Source organism: Cricetulus griseus, chromosome 6 (assembly GCF_003668045.3).
Source record: "Cricetulus griseus strain 17A/GY chromosome 6, alternate assembly CriGri-PICRH-1.0, whole genome shotgun sequence".
In the NCBI taxonomy this organism is placed as follows: domain Eukaryota; kingdom Metazoa; phylum Chordata; class Mammalia; order Rodentia; family Cricetidae; genus Cricetulus; species Cricetulus griseus.
The window spans coordinates 25,142,329-25,158,487 of record NC_048599.1 but is presented as its reverse complement, the minus strand read 5'-3'; the positions used below and the strand labels follow the sequence as shown (position 1 = coordinate 25,158,487).

General features: G+C 41.5%; 1 protein-coding gene across 8 annotated transcripts in view; it reads left to right on the top strand.

Moving 5' to 3' along the window:
- The window catches only part of Cbfa2t2 (CBFA2/RUNX1 partner transcriptional co-repressor 2), a 109,760-nt gene that overhangs the window by 42,517 nt on the left and 51,084 nt on the right, over positions 1-16,159 (top strand). The window lies entirely within an intron of this gene.

Here is a 16,159-nt window from a genome sequence, read left to right as displayed (position 1 = left end):
TGCAGTCTTGGATGTCCTGGAACTCAATTTTTTTTTTTTTTGCAATTCAGGCTGGTTTTGAACTCAAGAGATCTGCCTACCTCTGCCTTCCATGAGCTAGGATTAAAGGCATGCACCACAATGCTCAGCCATATCTTCTGAGGATTGCCAACTTAAAAAAATTCCCTTTTGCCGGGTAGTGGTAGAGCATGCCTTATAGTCTAGCACACGGGAGGCAGAGGCAGGTGGATATCTGTGAGTTTGAGGCCAGCCTGATCTACAGAATGAGTTCCAGGACAAGCCAGGGCTACACAGAGAAACCCTGTCTAGAACCAAAAAAAATTCTTTTCAAGGTCCAGGCATAGTTGTGCAAGACTTCAGCACTCAGGAAGCAGAGGTAGATAGGCCTCTATGATTTTGAGGCCAGCCAGGATGATACAGTGAGGATCCCCCCTCTCCTTCTCCTCCTCCCACCAATTTGTGTGTGTGTGTGTGTGTGTGTGTGTGTGTGTGTGTGTGTGTACGCGCGCACAAATGATAGGTACTAGGTACTTAGGAAGTTGAGGCAGGAGGATTGCAATTCCTAGGTCAGCATAGGTAATCTAGCAAGACCTGGTTTCGAAATCAATTAAAATGGGCTGAGGGCCAAGTAAAAAAAAACAAACAAAGGCTTATGATGTTAGCCTTGTGCTAATTTTTTTTGTGTGTGTGCTAATGTTTGTATAGCAGGAGGAAGGTCCTGTTTTCAGTCCTTAAAGGCAGCACAAAATAAATTCAAAATAATTCTTTTGATTGATGTTTTATGCTTGTGATTGGTATTGTCAAACAGGTTAGATAGATTCTTTTTTTTTAAATAATTATTTAACTTTTATTTTATGTGCATTGGTGTGAAGGTTCAGATCCACTGGAACTGGAGTTACAAACAGTTGTGAGCTGCCATGTGGGTGCTGGGAATTGAACCTGGGCCCTCTGGAAGAACAGACAGTGCTCGTAACCACTGAGCCATCTCTCCAGCCCTAGATAGATTCTTTATGTTGCTCTCTTTTGTTTTGCTTTAATCTCAGGGAACTAGAGGTGTTAACCTATGTTTTAAAACTCACATTTGGTAGTGATACAAACAGCTGTCACACTGCATAATTGTCACATCATTATGTTAGTCACTGTCGCTCACTAATCTGTAGGTATAAATCTGTATTCTAACTACATGTGATCGGGAAAAACTAGTTACTGAAAGAGTTTATGCTGGATAGACCATCTGCTCTTTATTTCCAAATCCAAAATGAAAAGTTAGCCATAGCATCTGCAAATCTGTTAATTAAGATGTGTATAGGAAGGTGAGCTGAGTGAAGTCTAAAGAGGTAACTTTGACTCGTGTAAGCACTGTGTGGAAGTATAAAATACGTAGACATTCTCTTTATTTAATGGAAAGGAATCTTAGTTTCCAAGGGCAGTTGTAACATAAAACAGTGTTGGGATGATAAAACACACATGTGTGGCTAGACCTGGGGAGTCTGAAGCCAGCCTCAGCTATGGCTGTCAAGCCCCCCCCCCTTTTTTTGTTGTTGTTGTTGTACCTACCCTGTGTCTGTTTCAGTATTATTAACTCATGGCAGGAGGACTAGAGGTTGAGACAGGATTTTATTGTGTGGCCTGGACTGACTTTGAGCTATAGGCAGCTGTTCCGTGTTGGCCTCTTGACTGACTGTTGGGGTCATAGGCATGACCCACTGTGCCAGCTCATCAGTTCATTTTCACTCTTGCCATCTAGCTATATCATCAACTCCTTGAGGCTGGGATTATACCTTCATGTTATCCTTAGTGCTTAGTGCAGCACTTGGGTTATGCTAAGGGATCTTTGTGCTAGGAGTGACAATAGTATTTTAGAGAAAAATTTCTATTCAAATTATTGACTCATAAGCTAACTTTGTCTCTAAAAATAAAATTAAAATTTAGTTGAAAAGGGCCAGTGGCTCATGCCTGTCTGTACTTGGGAAGCAGAAGTAGGTGGATCTATTGAGTTTGAGACTTAGTCTATATACTATGTTTCAGGCCAATGAGGGCTACACAGTGAAACCCTGTCTCCTAATAAATAAATATTTTTATAAAAGAATTAATTGAAGAACTTGAAGCTAAAAAATCATGCATACAACAAAAAATGAGCCTAGATAAGGTTATAGACTGTGACACAGACTGCAGAAGGACCAACTGCTGTGTAGGCAGAACAACTTTGTCCTAATGACTAAATTAAAACAACTGACTTCACAGACTAGTAAAGTAGTTGTGTCCTAGAATAAAGATAGTTAGATAGAAACATAAGCAAATGAAAATAGTGATATATTATGTTGGTGAAAATTCACATTCTAGACATGTTTCTCCGTACAATAGTAGCTAAATATGCTTCAACATAGAAAATGCTTTGATGGAGTGAGGAATATGGAGAAATCCTAAGACAGTTTGTTTGTTTGTTTGTTTGTTTATTTATTTATTTATTTATGTTTTTGATTATGTTGTTTTTGGTTTTTCAATTCAGGGTTTCTCTGTGTAGCCTTGGCTGTCCTGGGACCCACTCTGTAGAGCAGGCTGACCTCGAATTCACAGAGATCCACCTGTCTCTGCCTCCCAAGTGCTGTGATTAAAGGTGTGTGTGCACCACCACATATGGCTAAGTTTTTTCTCTTTGTGGTGAATCATGTAATAAATATTTTTAAATAATTAATTTTTCAAAAAGAATAATTACATTGCTCTGTGTTGTGTGCATTCCTTAATTGTTGATATTCTTTGTAATTATAATTTTCAGTGCCTTTACAGTTAGCATTGACATGCTGTTCCACCATTTAACCATTCATCAGCGGAATAAATTGAATTTTCCCTTGAGCTATTTTCTTAAGGATAAATTCTCAAGGATCAAGGTCACACACTCTGAGAGAATGAATATTTTGCTGGCAAAGGAATGTGTTTGTTTGTTTGTTTTTTTTAAAGATTTTATTTATTATGTATACAATGTTCTGCCTGCATGTATGCCTGCAGGCCGGGAGAGGGCACCAGATCTCATTATAGATGGTTGTGAGCCACCGTGTGGTTTCGGGGAATCGAACTCAGGACCTCTGGAAGAGCAGACAGGGCTCTTAACCTTTGAGCCATCTCTCCAGCCCCGTGGTTTTTTTTTTTTTTTAAACCCTACTAATTTAATATTGGTAATTTGAAATACGTTTCATTTTGTTTTTTTCTTCTGACTATATCAGTAATTAGACACTGGCAATAATAGAACAAATCACAGTATAGATAGTACATAAAAAGCTTTAACAGCCCAAACTGGAAATGGGTGACTGTTTTCTTTTTAAAAGTCACCATCCCAATTTATTGTATTTGGCAGAGCTGTGGGGACTGGCATAGGAAATAGCGGGAATCGGCATTAAAACTTTGGCTATGGTAAGTAGAAAGTTTATTTTAGGAAAAAGATTAGCTATAGAAGAAAAGCATAAGTACTGTATGATTTGCCTTATGCATTATAGGTTTAATTATTTATTTTATTTTATTTTTGAGACAGGTTTTTCTCTATACTTGGCTGTCCTAGAACTTGCTCTGCAGTTCAGGCTGGCCTTGAACTCAAGAGATCCACCTGCCTCTGCCTTCTGAGTGCTGCATAATGTTTTCTTTTAAAAATGTTTGTTTTTTTGCATTGTGTGTTTTTGTAGGTCAAAGGACAACCTGCACGAGTTAGTTTTCTCCTTCCATCGAGTGGGTACCAGGAATCAAACTCAAACATCAGGCTTGGTGGCAATCTCCTTAACCTGCTCACTAACCCAAGTGTAATCCTTTGTCCTTTGCATGTGTGTCTAAGAGGGTAGCTAGCTAATGAATGAATATGGTAGTTGACAGGGTACAGAAGAACCACCAGTGTGGTTGCCTGCAGCCCTGTCAGCATTGTGATTAATGGTTGTTGTCTCTGTTATTGAAATGGAGAAAACTGAGGTTCTTGTTGATAATTAGTTGCTGCCCACCAAGTTTGAGGCCCGCCTGAGCTACATGAGATCTTCTAGCTACTCTGGAGTCTAAGGTGGGAGGAGTTCCTTGAGGCCAGCATCTCTTCAGATTTATGCCTTCTTACTTAGATGTCATACTCCCTGCTTTTGTTTGTTGACATCAGCTTTAATTATATTTTCCTTAAGTGGATCTTTATGGAAAATACCTTGGATATTTCCAAGACAAAATTTGAATTGTGTTACATGCAATTCATTTGAACTCAGTAGCTGATCGGTTTTGATATTTAAAGCCATTAATTCTAACTCACAGATTTCTGTTCTCAAGCAAATGAGAGATTTCATGTCTGGATCTTTTGTTACAAACATTGCTTCTTTTTTTTTTTTTTTTTTTTTTTTGCTTTTTGTTTTTCGAGACAGGGTTTCTCTGTGTAGCTTTGGAGACTATCCTGGCACTTGCTCTGTAGACCAGTCTGGCCTCAAACTCACAGAGATCCTCCTGCCTCTGCCTCCCAAGTGCTGGGATTAAAGGCGTGGTGATAGCTCAGTGTGTAAAGATGCTGCCATATCTGATGATACCAATTTGCTTGCTCCCTGGGTCTCAAACAGTGGAAAGAAAGAACACACAGGTTGTCCTCCGACCTCCTCATGTGCATGGAGCTGAGATGATAGGTGTGTAATCTCATACTAGTTATTAGCTATGCCTAGAAATCACATAGAGTCAAATGCATAAAGCTTCATGGGTTTTTGTTGTTTTGCCCTGGCTTGCTAGAGTTTGAAGGCATGTAAGCAGGACAGTGAGGGTTTGTGGTTTGTCTTTTGATTTGATGTGGTAATGATTGCCCATGTCCTCTTCCCATTTAACAGACAATGCTGTCTTTACATTATTGCAGAAAACTCTATGTCAGAAGTTCTGACTAGGTGTTGGACAGTTGGGGGGTATGTCCAGAAGCTTCTCATCATGGAAACCTCTACCAGTCCTGAACCTGAAGTTCTGTTGTTTGTTTGTTTTTTTTCTCCACCCGAAAATAGAAACCGTGTGTTCTTGGGGGCACAGGGACTCACTCTCTCTCTCTCTCTCTCTCTCTCTCTCTCTCTCTCTCTCTCTCTCTCTCTCTCTCTCTTTCTCTCTCACCCCACAGGGTTTCTCTGTGTAATAGTCCTGGAACCAGGCTGGCCTTGAACTCACTGAGATCACCTGCCTCTGCCTCCCAGGTGCTGGGGTTAAAGGTGTGTATCACCACCACCCCTGCAGGGCCTTAATTTTTCAAACATTAAGGGACCCTACATTGGCAAGCTCTTTCAGAGTTTGACAAATAAATATGTATAAAAAGAAATGAATATTTGTATTATACAAGCTGACTGAATATGATAATGTGAGTTAAAACTTTTTCTTGGAGATGTAGCTCAGAATGTCTAGCATACACAGCCCATTTTTCCATACGACTTAAGCCAAACCAAAATAAAGAGCAGTCACATGTTCACATGGACTAGAGTTTGGGGGCCAGATATGTGTCACAAGCCATGTAGTGTATTTATGTTGTTGTTCCATTGTCATCGTCGTGGTGCCCCCCCCCCCCAATATATCCTAGGAAACAAAAAAAAAGGTATTTAGATCCCTTGACACCGGAGTTATAGGCAGTTGTGAGCTGCCCATTGTGGGTGCTATGAACTGAACTCAGGTCCTCTACCAGAGTAGCAAGTGCTCTTAACCGCTGAGCCATCTCTCCAGCCCATTTGTGAAGGAACAGGGTACATATAGCCAGGCTGGTCTAGAACTCATCATGTAGCAAGGCTGCCCTTGAAATCCTGGTTTTCACCAAGCATGATGGCTAATGCCTTTAATTCCAGCACTCTTGAGGCAGAGTCAGTTGGAGAAAAGAACTAACTTATACATGTACCCATGTACACATTCATGCATGTATATGTACATGCATACACTAAAATAAATGTTACTTTAAAAAAAATTTAGAGGCTGGAGAGATGGCTCAGCAATTGATAGCACTTGATCTCACAAAGTGAGAGCAACTTGGGTTCAGTTCCCAGCACCTGCATGCCGGCTTACAAGTTCTGTAACTCCAGTTCCAGGGAATCTACCACCCTTTTCTGACATCTACAGGCACCAGGTACACACATGGTACACACACATGGTACACACACATGGTACACACACACACACACACACACACACACACACACACACACACACACACACACAGGCAAAACACTCACATATTATTATTCAAGAAATTCAGTGAGGAGCAGGAGCCAGGTACTGGCAGATCCCCTATGACTTCAAGGCCAACCTGGGTTATGTAGCAAGTTCCAATCCAGCCAGAGCTACCTGTTAAGAAACTGTCTCAGAGAACCTAAATAAATAATTAAAGAAAGAGCTAGTGGATGCAGAGACCCACCACCAAACATTAGACAGAAAGAGAACCCTGGTCGGAGGTCTCCATCGGGTCCTTCCCTCCCTTTGGAGCTCAGGGAATCCTGGAGGAAGAGGGAAAGGAGGAATTGTGGAAGCCAGAGGGATTGAGGATACTGGGGAAGCACGGCCTTCAAAATCAACTAAGCAGGGCTCATATGAAGGCTTACAGACACTGAAGCAGCAATAATGGGGCCTACACTGGTCTGAGCTAGGTCCCATGCATGTGTTATGGCTGTTGGCTTGGTGTTTTGTGGGGGTGACTCTGATTCTTTGCCTGCTTTTGGAACCCTTTTCCTCCTAATGGGGTTGTCTTGGCAGCCTTAATGTTAAGGCTTTGTGCCTGGTCTTACTGTATCTTGTGCTGTGTTTGTTTGATGGTGCTGGGAGGCCTGCTCTTTTCTGGCGTGAGGGGGTGGTGGCGTTAGTAATGTATCTGGAAGAGGAGAGGAAGGGAATGCTATGGTCTTGATGAATTGTATGAGAGACTAAATAAAAATTAAAGAAATATCTAGAAAGATGGCTCAGTGGTTAAGAGCACATACTGATTTTTCAGAAGACCTAAGTTTGGACCTTCCCCCCCCATCTCCCTCCCTCTCTTACTCCCTCCCTGCACTGTAGATCCAATCCCAGGTCCTTACATATACCGCACAAGCATCCTACCACTGAAACACACCTCCACCCCGCCTTCAGACGGGGTCTTGCTGTATAATACCCAGGCTGGCCTAGAACTCTGGATCTTCTCCTGCAGCCTTCTAAGTGCTAGATTACAGAGGCATGCCACCTTGCCTAATGTATCTTAATTAAGTGTACCATTCATTGGTGTTTTTTATTCATATTGTTGCATAGTCATTATCACCACCATCTCCAGAACCCTTTCCATCTTTTAAAACTGAAACTGTATCCATTAAGTGGTAACTCTCTCACAGGGCTGGAGAAATGGCTCAGTGTAAGAGCACTGATTGCTCTTCCCATATGATCTGGGTTTAATTCCCAGCACCCACATGGCAGCTCACAAGTGTCTGTAATTCCAGTTCTAGAGAATCTGGCACCCTAATACAGATACACATGCAGACAAAACACCAATGCACGTTAAAAAAAGATGTAAATGGTAACTCTCCAACCTGGCCTGTTGACTCCTCTAGAAACCTTATAAGTAGAATCATAGCATTTGGTTTTTGTGTCTGGCTTATTTCATGTAGCACATCATTACACTTTTCTAATGTGTTAAAATTTCCTTCAAGGCTAATTAGTACTGCATTGTATATTTGTATGTGCCACATTTTCCCCTGGGGGTGTGCTGTTTGGTGTTTGAGATAGGGTATTACATAGCCCAGCTTGCCTCAAACATGGCATATAATGGAGGCTGACCTAGAGCTCTTTTTTGTTGTTGAGACAGGGTTTCTCTGAGTAGTCCTGGCTGTCCTGGAACTCACTGTGTAGAGCTTGCTGGCCTCAAACTCAGATCCGTCTGCCTCTGCCTCCCGAGTGCTGAGATTAAAGGCGTGCACCATCATTGCCTGCTTGGCCTTGAATTCTTGATTTTCCTGCTTCTACATCGCAAGCCCTAGGTGTACTGACAATGTACCATTGCCTGTCTCTGTTTCTATGTTTTAGCTGTTGTGAACAATGCTGTTAATGGGAGTGACTGTAGTAATATAAATATCTTTTCAAGAGGCTGCCTTTCAGTCAGGTGACAGATAATTTTTAAAGTGAGAAAATACTCATCTGTCCCAGGTGTTATATAGCTGGTTAATGATAGAGAAACAGGCTGTAGCTGGACATGGTAGCATTCCTGTAATCCCAGGACTCAGCAAGTGGAGACAGTTCTAGGGGTCACCTTGTTATGTGTGAGACTCTGTTTCCAAATAAATAAATAATAAGACAATTGGGTCCCTAAAGTGATTTTGAAAATCTGTTTCTCCTTCTCCCCTCTGCCACAGAAGGTCTCCAGAATGCTTAGCAATTCTAGATCTAACTGTTTAAAACTGTTTAAAAGACCATGGGTAGTACTCCAGTCCCTGCATTCTGGAAACTGAGGAAGGAAGATTGATGCACGCTCTAGGTCAGCCTGGGCTACATAGTATGTTCAGTACTATCATGGGATACATAGTGAAACCTTGTCCAGTCTTTCCTCACTAAGCCAAAGTAAAGAGCTGATGTTTTATTATAGGAACCGGAAGAGGCCATTAAAATGAGTTTTAAATTCATTTAAACCCATTTTAGGGCTTAAATCAGCTAGATTGGAAGGGGTCAGATACGAATCAGAATAGTTAGGACTAGTTGTCATTCATGGCAGAGGCTACAGTACCATCAGTGGAGGAGGGATATGGGATACCTTGTCAAATATTTGGGAGTTGGACAGCAGACACTATAGTACAGTTGTGTCAGTGGCTGGTGCTTGAGAGACGTGAGTTCCATCTTAAGAGAGCTATTAATTAGTGTTATGTAAAGTTGACAGTGCTCTGTTTCAGACAGACAGACAGACACACACACACACACACACACACACACACACACACACACACACACGCACACACACACGCGCGCGCGCATGCAACCAAAGTGAGGAGTATTGTATGTGACTAAGAAGACAAGAACTAACTTATTTCATGATAGTACCGGGCTGCTCTGGACCCTGACTGTGGTAATAAGTGTTCAGTTAGGATGTTAATACTAATTATGTTAAAAGCTTGAGATCAGTTAGACTGTGGCAGAGGTAGCCTCTGAGAAGGCAGGGTATTTGTCATTTCTCATCATGTGAAAAATATTACCTTGGTGGAGACTTGAAACAGATGGTGTACAGTTGGAGTAGACTCTGTTATTCCAAATAAACATTTGCTGGAACTGGGGTACAGCAATCCATATTTCACTTTTCCCTATTTACATTATCAGGTCAGCTGTGTTGCTGCTGCTTTTACTAGCATGAAGGTTATCAACAGGCTTTGATGTTGGCAGGCTGATTACAACATGTCTTTAAATATTAAAATGATTAGCACTGGAAGAAACCCTTTAGTTACCTACTTTCTATACTCAGTGGCATAATGGCTATTAGCACTAGGTAACAGCGTATGTGTGTGTGTGTGTGTGTGTGTGTGTGTCTGTGTCTGTGTCTGTGTCTGTGTCTGTGTCTGTGTGTGGTCTCACTGGAATGATTTGTCTCAGGTTCTGTTGTATTTAATCAGCATTAGAACCAGGCTTCAGGCACATCTTTCAGATTCAAGATCAGTGTTGTCTTCCACAGGAAAAAAAATGTGTATGGTTTTGATCTCATGTATGTAGTCCATTATAGCTCAGACACCCATTGTAGTTGAAGACCTCGAACTTGTAATTCTATGTGTGTACTTGTATGTTAGATGAGGTTTCTACTGAGCTACATCCCTGTGCCTTTACATGGTTTTCTCAGATACCTAAATATATTAATTTCCACTTGCATTGTAGCCAGACTGGCCTGGATAGGAAGTCTGAGCTTTGGATTAAAGACTGTCAGCTGATCAGGTGGAGGGTGACATGAAATGCCAAGGGCTGTCATTAGCTACTCTCCATCCATCAAAAAGACAACTAATATCATGGTCCTCAAGGGGGATGGAGGCTGGAGCTAGCTCAGCTTAGATGCATTGAGAAAGAGCTGGTTATGACTGCCAAACATCCACCAACTCCCATTTGCAGCCTGGTGAGTGGGGTGGGCTTCAGGAGGCGTGGTCTGGCTCCACTCACTTCAAAACTGAGTATTGCTGTCCCACCATGGTTATTCCTGGGCAGCTTGGTATGGACAACAGCCATGGCTGCCACAGAATTCCGCCGGTCTCAGGAGAACCTGAGGGCTGGCAGCTCCTAAACCAAGTGGCCTCATGCTGGTAACTGGCAAACCTGCAAGCCTCTTTGGTATATAGAACAAAAAAAAAATTTGGAACACAGATAATTTTTGAAGCTTGAGAGCAGGTATTTTGGATGAAGTGAGTCAAGAATAGGTCTGAGGACTGAGCTCCAGGATTCTAAATTTAAGATGACAAAGAAGATGCTAAAAGAAGTGCATGAAAATAGCAGCCAGGGATATGGGGATGGGGGTTGGGCACCACACACGAAAACCAAGTCAACAGTATCCTTTGCTGGCCTATAAGCACCGGAAGTGTAAACTGTAGAAACCACCACTACTCTGAATGCTAGCTGTTTACAGTATCATAAGGGTCAGGCACATTAGTAATACATACCTTCTTAAAATTTCTGTGTAATTCTACCCAGCCGTCTCCAGGCAGATGAGACTTTTTCTGGTCTCGGGTTTTTCTAGAAAAGTGGAGGTGGAGCAGAGCCTGGAAATAGGCTTAATCCATTGCTTAACTGGTTGCTCTTCCAGAATTTCTGAGTTCAGTACCCAGCACTGACATGATGGATCATAATAGTCCTCTCTTCTGGTGTGCAGATGGCAGATAAAATACCCATATCCATAAACAAACCTTTTTAAAAAATAATTTATTTTAGAGGCAGTTCACTCTGAGTTCCAGGCCAGCCAGAGATACATAGTGAGACTGTCTGAAAATACACTACACTCCTCATTTTATGTGAGTGTGGAGGTTACAGAATGTATTTTCTCTTTGTACCAGGTGGGTTCCAGGAGTTGAACTCAGACCACCAGGCTTAAGACACAGCAGTAAAACGTATTTACTTTAGAATTTATTGTATTTGTGTAATATATACATGTAAATGTATTTATGTGTGTGTGAGTGTTCACATGGGACATCCAAAGTCCTTTATTTTATTCCTTTGGGACAGGGGGTCTCACCAAACCTGGAACCAGGATAGTGGCCAGCAACCAGTGATCCTCCTGTCTCTATTCCCCCACAGCTCCTCCTGTTTCTTTCTGTTTCCCCACACTCCTATTACTAACTTTCACCCGTTGTTCTTCCATGTAAAGGCACAGGGAAATGCTGGCTGTAATTCACAGAGAAGGTCCCAGAAGACACACTCCCCCACACTCAAACTTGCAGCCTCCAGAGTTGGTAGAAGTCTCTGTTGCTTAAAGGCTCCAGGTTGTGTGGCACTTGGTTATGAGCAAGCTAATTGAGCAGAAAGCATTCCCGTGAAACCGGTTATGTTCTTTTTCCAGTCTGGGAAAGTGACATCTTGTTCCTTTTCTTTTTCTTTTTCTTTTTTTTTAAATTTTATTTATTTGCTTATATGTTTATTTATTGAGACAGGGTTTCTCTCTGCAACAGCCCTGTAAAGTTATGCGCTACTATCACACCTGGCCTTTCCTTTAAAAAGAGATTTATTGTTGCTGGGAGTTGGTGGTGCACGCCTTTAATCCCAGCACTCAGGAGGCAGAGGTAGGCGGATCTCTGAGTTCGAGGCCAGCCTGGTCTCCAGAGTGAGTGCCAGGATAGGCTCCAAAGTTACACAGAGAAACCCTGTCTCAAAAAACGAGGAGGGGGGGTACATGTTAGTGTGGGCACTTTGAGTGTACTTGGTGCCTGAGAAAGCTAAAAGAGTAGATCATATCCCCCGAAACTCGAGTTAGAGAGGATTGTAAGCCACCATGTGGGGGCTGAGAATTGAACTTGGGACCCCTAAAAGAACAGCAAGCACTCTTAACTGGTGAGCTATCTCCCCAGCCTCTACACCCCCCTTTCCCCCTCTCCCTTTCCTGTCTTATTCTTTCCTTGTGAATTTGTTGTCTTAAAGGGGCTTTGGTTTAGAGCTCTGGTTCTCAACCTTGCTAATGTTGAGATGCTTTAATACAGTTCCCATGTTGTGGTGACCTCAGCCATAAAATTATTTCATTATTACTTGATAACTGTAATTTTGCTACTGTAATGAATGGTAATGTAAATATCTAATATGCAGGACATCTGATAAGCAACCCCCAAATGAGTTGCAACTCACAGGTTGAGAACTACTAGTTTAGCTTGAAAATATGACTGGAGGTAGTTAAGTGTGAGTTTCCAGAATTAGGAGCTGGAAATGACAGCAAAGACATGTAAAGCCAAGTTTTCCATGGGACAATTATGAACAAATTTCAGAACTTGCAAAATGATTAAATCTGGGTGTTTGTGAACATGTTATTTTTCATCTTTGGCTTTGTGACTTACCCAAAGTAGGCTTGAAAAAGACAATTTGTGTAAATAGTTAAAGCTTTCTAAAGGGTACTTAGTATATAATACTTACCAGCTATTTTCCACTGATCATAAAGTAAAAGCAGGAACAAAACAACAACAACAAAAACAGAAGAAGCTGGGTGTAACAGTACATACCTTGCTATATCAGCGCTCAGGCCTGCCTGTTTTGTTTTTGTTTTTTTGTTGTTTTAATCAGATCTGAGGCTGTAACTCAGCAGGAGGATCAGAAGTTGAAGGCTTCCTCTGTTAGATAGTATGCTCTAGGCCAGTCTGGACTCACAGGATGTACACTCGTGTTCTCTCTCTCTCTCTCTCTCTCTCTCTCTCTCTCTCTCTCTCTCTCTCTCAAAAAAATTAAAATTAAATGGGTCTGAAGGACATGGCTCAGTAAAGTTAAGAGTACATACTGCTCTTGCGACAATCACAGTTCAGTTCCACGGCCTCTGATACCTATGGCTTCTACGGGCAGAGGAGCACATACCTGCACATACAGACGTGTAAAACAATAAATAAATTCTCTAAAAATAATAAGTTATTGCCAGGCGTTGGTGGCACACTCCTTTAATCCCAGCACTCAGGAGGCAGAGGCAGGCAGATCTGTGCGAGTTTGAGGCCAGCCTGGTCTCCAGAGCGAGTGCCAGGATAGGCTCCAAAGCTACACAGAGAAACCCTGTCTCGAAAAACCAAAAAAAAAAAAAAAAAAAAAAAAAAAAAAAGTTATTTCTTTTATATACTTGATTTCTTCATTTTTATGCTAGTAACTTCCAGTTATAAACTGAAGTGTTCTTTTATTTCCAAACTTCTGAATTGAACTACCTACTAGGAACATATATTGGTTTAGAGTCAGCACAAAACTTATTGTCCTGCAGGTGGAGTGGTGTACACTTTCAATCCTAGCACTCAGGAGGCAGAGACAGATGGATTTCTGTGAGTTCCAGACCAGCCTGGTCTACAGAGTAAGTCCCAGGACAGCCAAAGCTACATAGTGAGACCCTGTCTCCAAAAAACCAAAACATTAATGTCCAAGTTTCCTCTCCTCAAATATACTCTACCACTAGTGTTCTCTATCCTGGTCAGTAACCCATTCCACTTTGGTGTGCATCCTCACCCCCGTCGTCTTATCAACAACCAGATCCTCTGCATCCTAATTTTAGTGTCTTGTTTGTTTGTTTTTGTTTTTTTGAAGCAGCGTTTCTCTGTGTAGCTTTGGAGCCTGTCCTGGAACTAGCTCTTGTAGACCAGGCTGGTCTCGAACTCACAGAGTTCGTATGCTACCACTGCCCGGCTCTTAAGTTTCTTAAATCCACTCTCTCATTCCATTCTTACTGCTTTTTCAGGAAATATTGTATGTCACAACAGGAAAACTCACACATAACCATTTTGCATCACAGTCTCATCATTTCCCCATCAAAAACAGTGATCTCTTCTTTTCCTTTCTTTTATATTTCCTCCCACCCTCTCCCCAAGTAATTTTTAGAGTAATTTATTAAGATAGATAGATAGATAGATAGATAGATAGATACAGATAGATAGATAGATAGATAGATAGATAGATAGATAGATAGATAGATAGATAGATACAGATAGATAGATATAGATATACTTGCATGCATGTATGTGTGTGCATTGCATGCCTGGTGTTCATGGAGTTTAGAAGAGGTTGTCAGATGTTCTGGAAGTACAGTTTCAGATGCAATCATGTCGTTGCTGGAACCAAACCCTGGTCCTCTGCAAAAGCAACAATTGCTGTTGTTAACTGTCTTAACTGCAGAGACAGCTTTCCAGCTCCTATTTATTTTTATTGTATGTATATAGGTTTTGCTTGTGTGTATGTTTGTGGACCACATGTGTGTTTTATGCCTGTGAAGCCAAAAAAGTGCATCGGATTCCCTGGAACTGGAGTTAAAGACAGTTGTAAGTCACCATGTGGGTTCTGGGAATTCAAACCCAGGTCCTCTGGAAAAGCAGCTGTGTTCTTAACCTCTAAGCCATCTCTCTAGTTCCTGTCTTTGATTTTCATAGCTTTCCTTCTAGGTGATTTTTTAATGTCACTCATTTACTTGTGTTGAAAAACAAGGCCTTGAAGGGTGAAATTATTTGCTAAATTTTATGTAGGTCGTAAGTAACAAGGATGCATCAAACTAGCCCTTTCACTCTGCATATCTTTATTACTGTTTGAAACTAGGAATTAACAGTAATGGTGCTGGTTTATGGGCAGTGGATTAAACAAGGAGTGAGTAATGTGGTCTGTGAACTGTGTTCCTGAGGCAGATTTTATCCACTAGCTAAGTTTTCAGGAGGTGAAGCATGGAGCTCAGTGTTTTGGAGTTGGGCTGACGCGTCTTTGTTACCCTGGCCAAGTGCTTGAATGTTAAAACTCATCTATTTGACTGCTAAGCCCTCTAGCCTTTGGCACCCTTGCTGTAAAGACAGGTGGTCTGAGAAAAAATGCCCTCCAGATTGATGCACACTATACATAACATAACAGTGCGAGACAACTGTCAGTTCCTTCCTACTCTTCTCCCTCACCCCCTCCAGAAAGCTGGGCCCCAGATGGAAGAGCTGGAAATGCTTCAACTGTTCTCTGAAGGGCATTGAGAAAACACTGGCAGGAAGAAAAAGGCAAGCGCAACAGCTCATTAGCCCACTAATCAGATAGGACGACCATCATTTTCACAAAGAAAGCATCCTGACCAGGGACAGCAAGAGTGTGAAATTTTAGCCTCATGGTTTACAGAATACTGTAGGTTTTGTTAGGGGGTTTGTAACATGGGTGCTTGACTTCCTTGACACTTTTTATTCATATATCCCTCTCTGAAATAGAGCCACTGCAAAATGGAACATAAAATAGTATTTGGGGACATCTTTCCTATCACAAAGTGTGGTGAATATGCTAAGATGTGCCTTGTGGTTTATATGAACATGCTGGAATATGCCATCTTTATAACTGATCCTACAAGAAAGCTTTGATTCTACCTTCTCATTTAAACCTTTTTTGTGGTCTTTGTACTTGAAATCAAAATCAGTTGCTACTACAGTATTTAAGTTAAAAAAAAAAAAAAAACCAACCCATACAATAGGAATTAGTGAGAGGCATATAGTTCAGTTTAAAGGTGAGCCTGTTAGCCAGGTACTAATAGGTTCTCTTTTGTGAGAAATAATTTATTTTAAATATTTTTTGAGTCATGGTTTTGCCACATTTGATCCAGAATGTTTTATAGCTAGAGTGTGGCTTTGAGCTTCTGATCTTCCTGTTTCTACCACCTTGGTGCTGGGATTACAGCCACTGTGCCAGGTTTTATTTATTTATAATTTTTAGATTTTTCTTATGTGTGTGTTTTGCCTCCATGTATGAGAGGCCAGAAGAAGCTATGAGATTGCTTAGAGCTGGTGTTAGAGCTGGTTGTGAGCTAGGAACTGGCCCTCTGTCTTCTTCAACCTCTGAGCTGTTTCTCCGCCCCTCTTACATTTTTTTGATGTGCATTGGTATTTTGCTTGCATTTGTGTCTGGGGGGGGGGGTGTCGTATCCTCTGGAACTGGAGTTATAGATAGTTGTGAGCTGCCTTGTGGTTGCTGGGAATTGAACCCAAGCTCTCTGGAGTAGCCAGTGCTCTTAACTGCTGAGCCATCTCTCCAGCCTCCCTCTCCCCAATCTTAA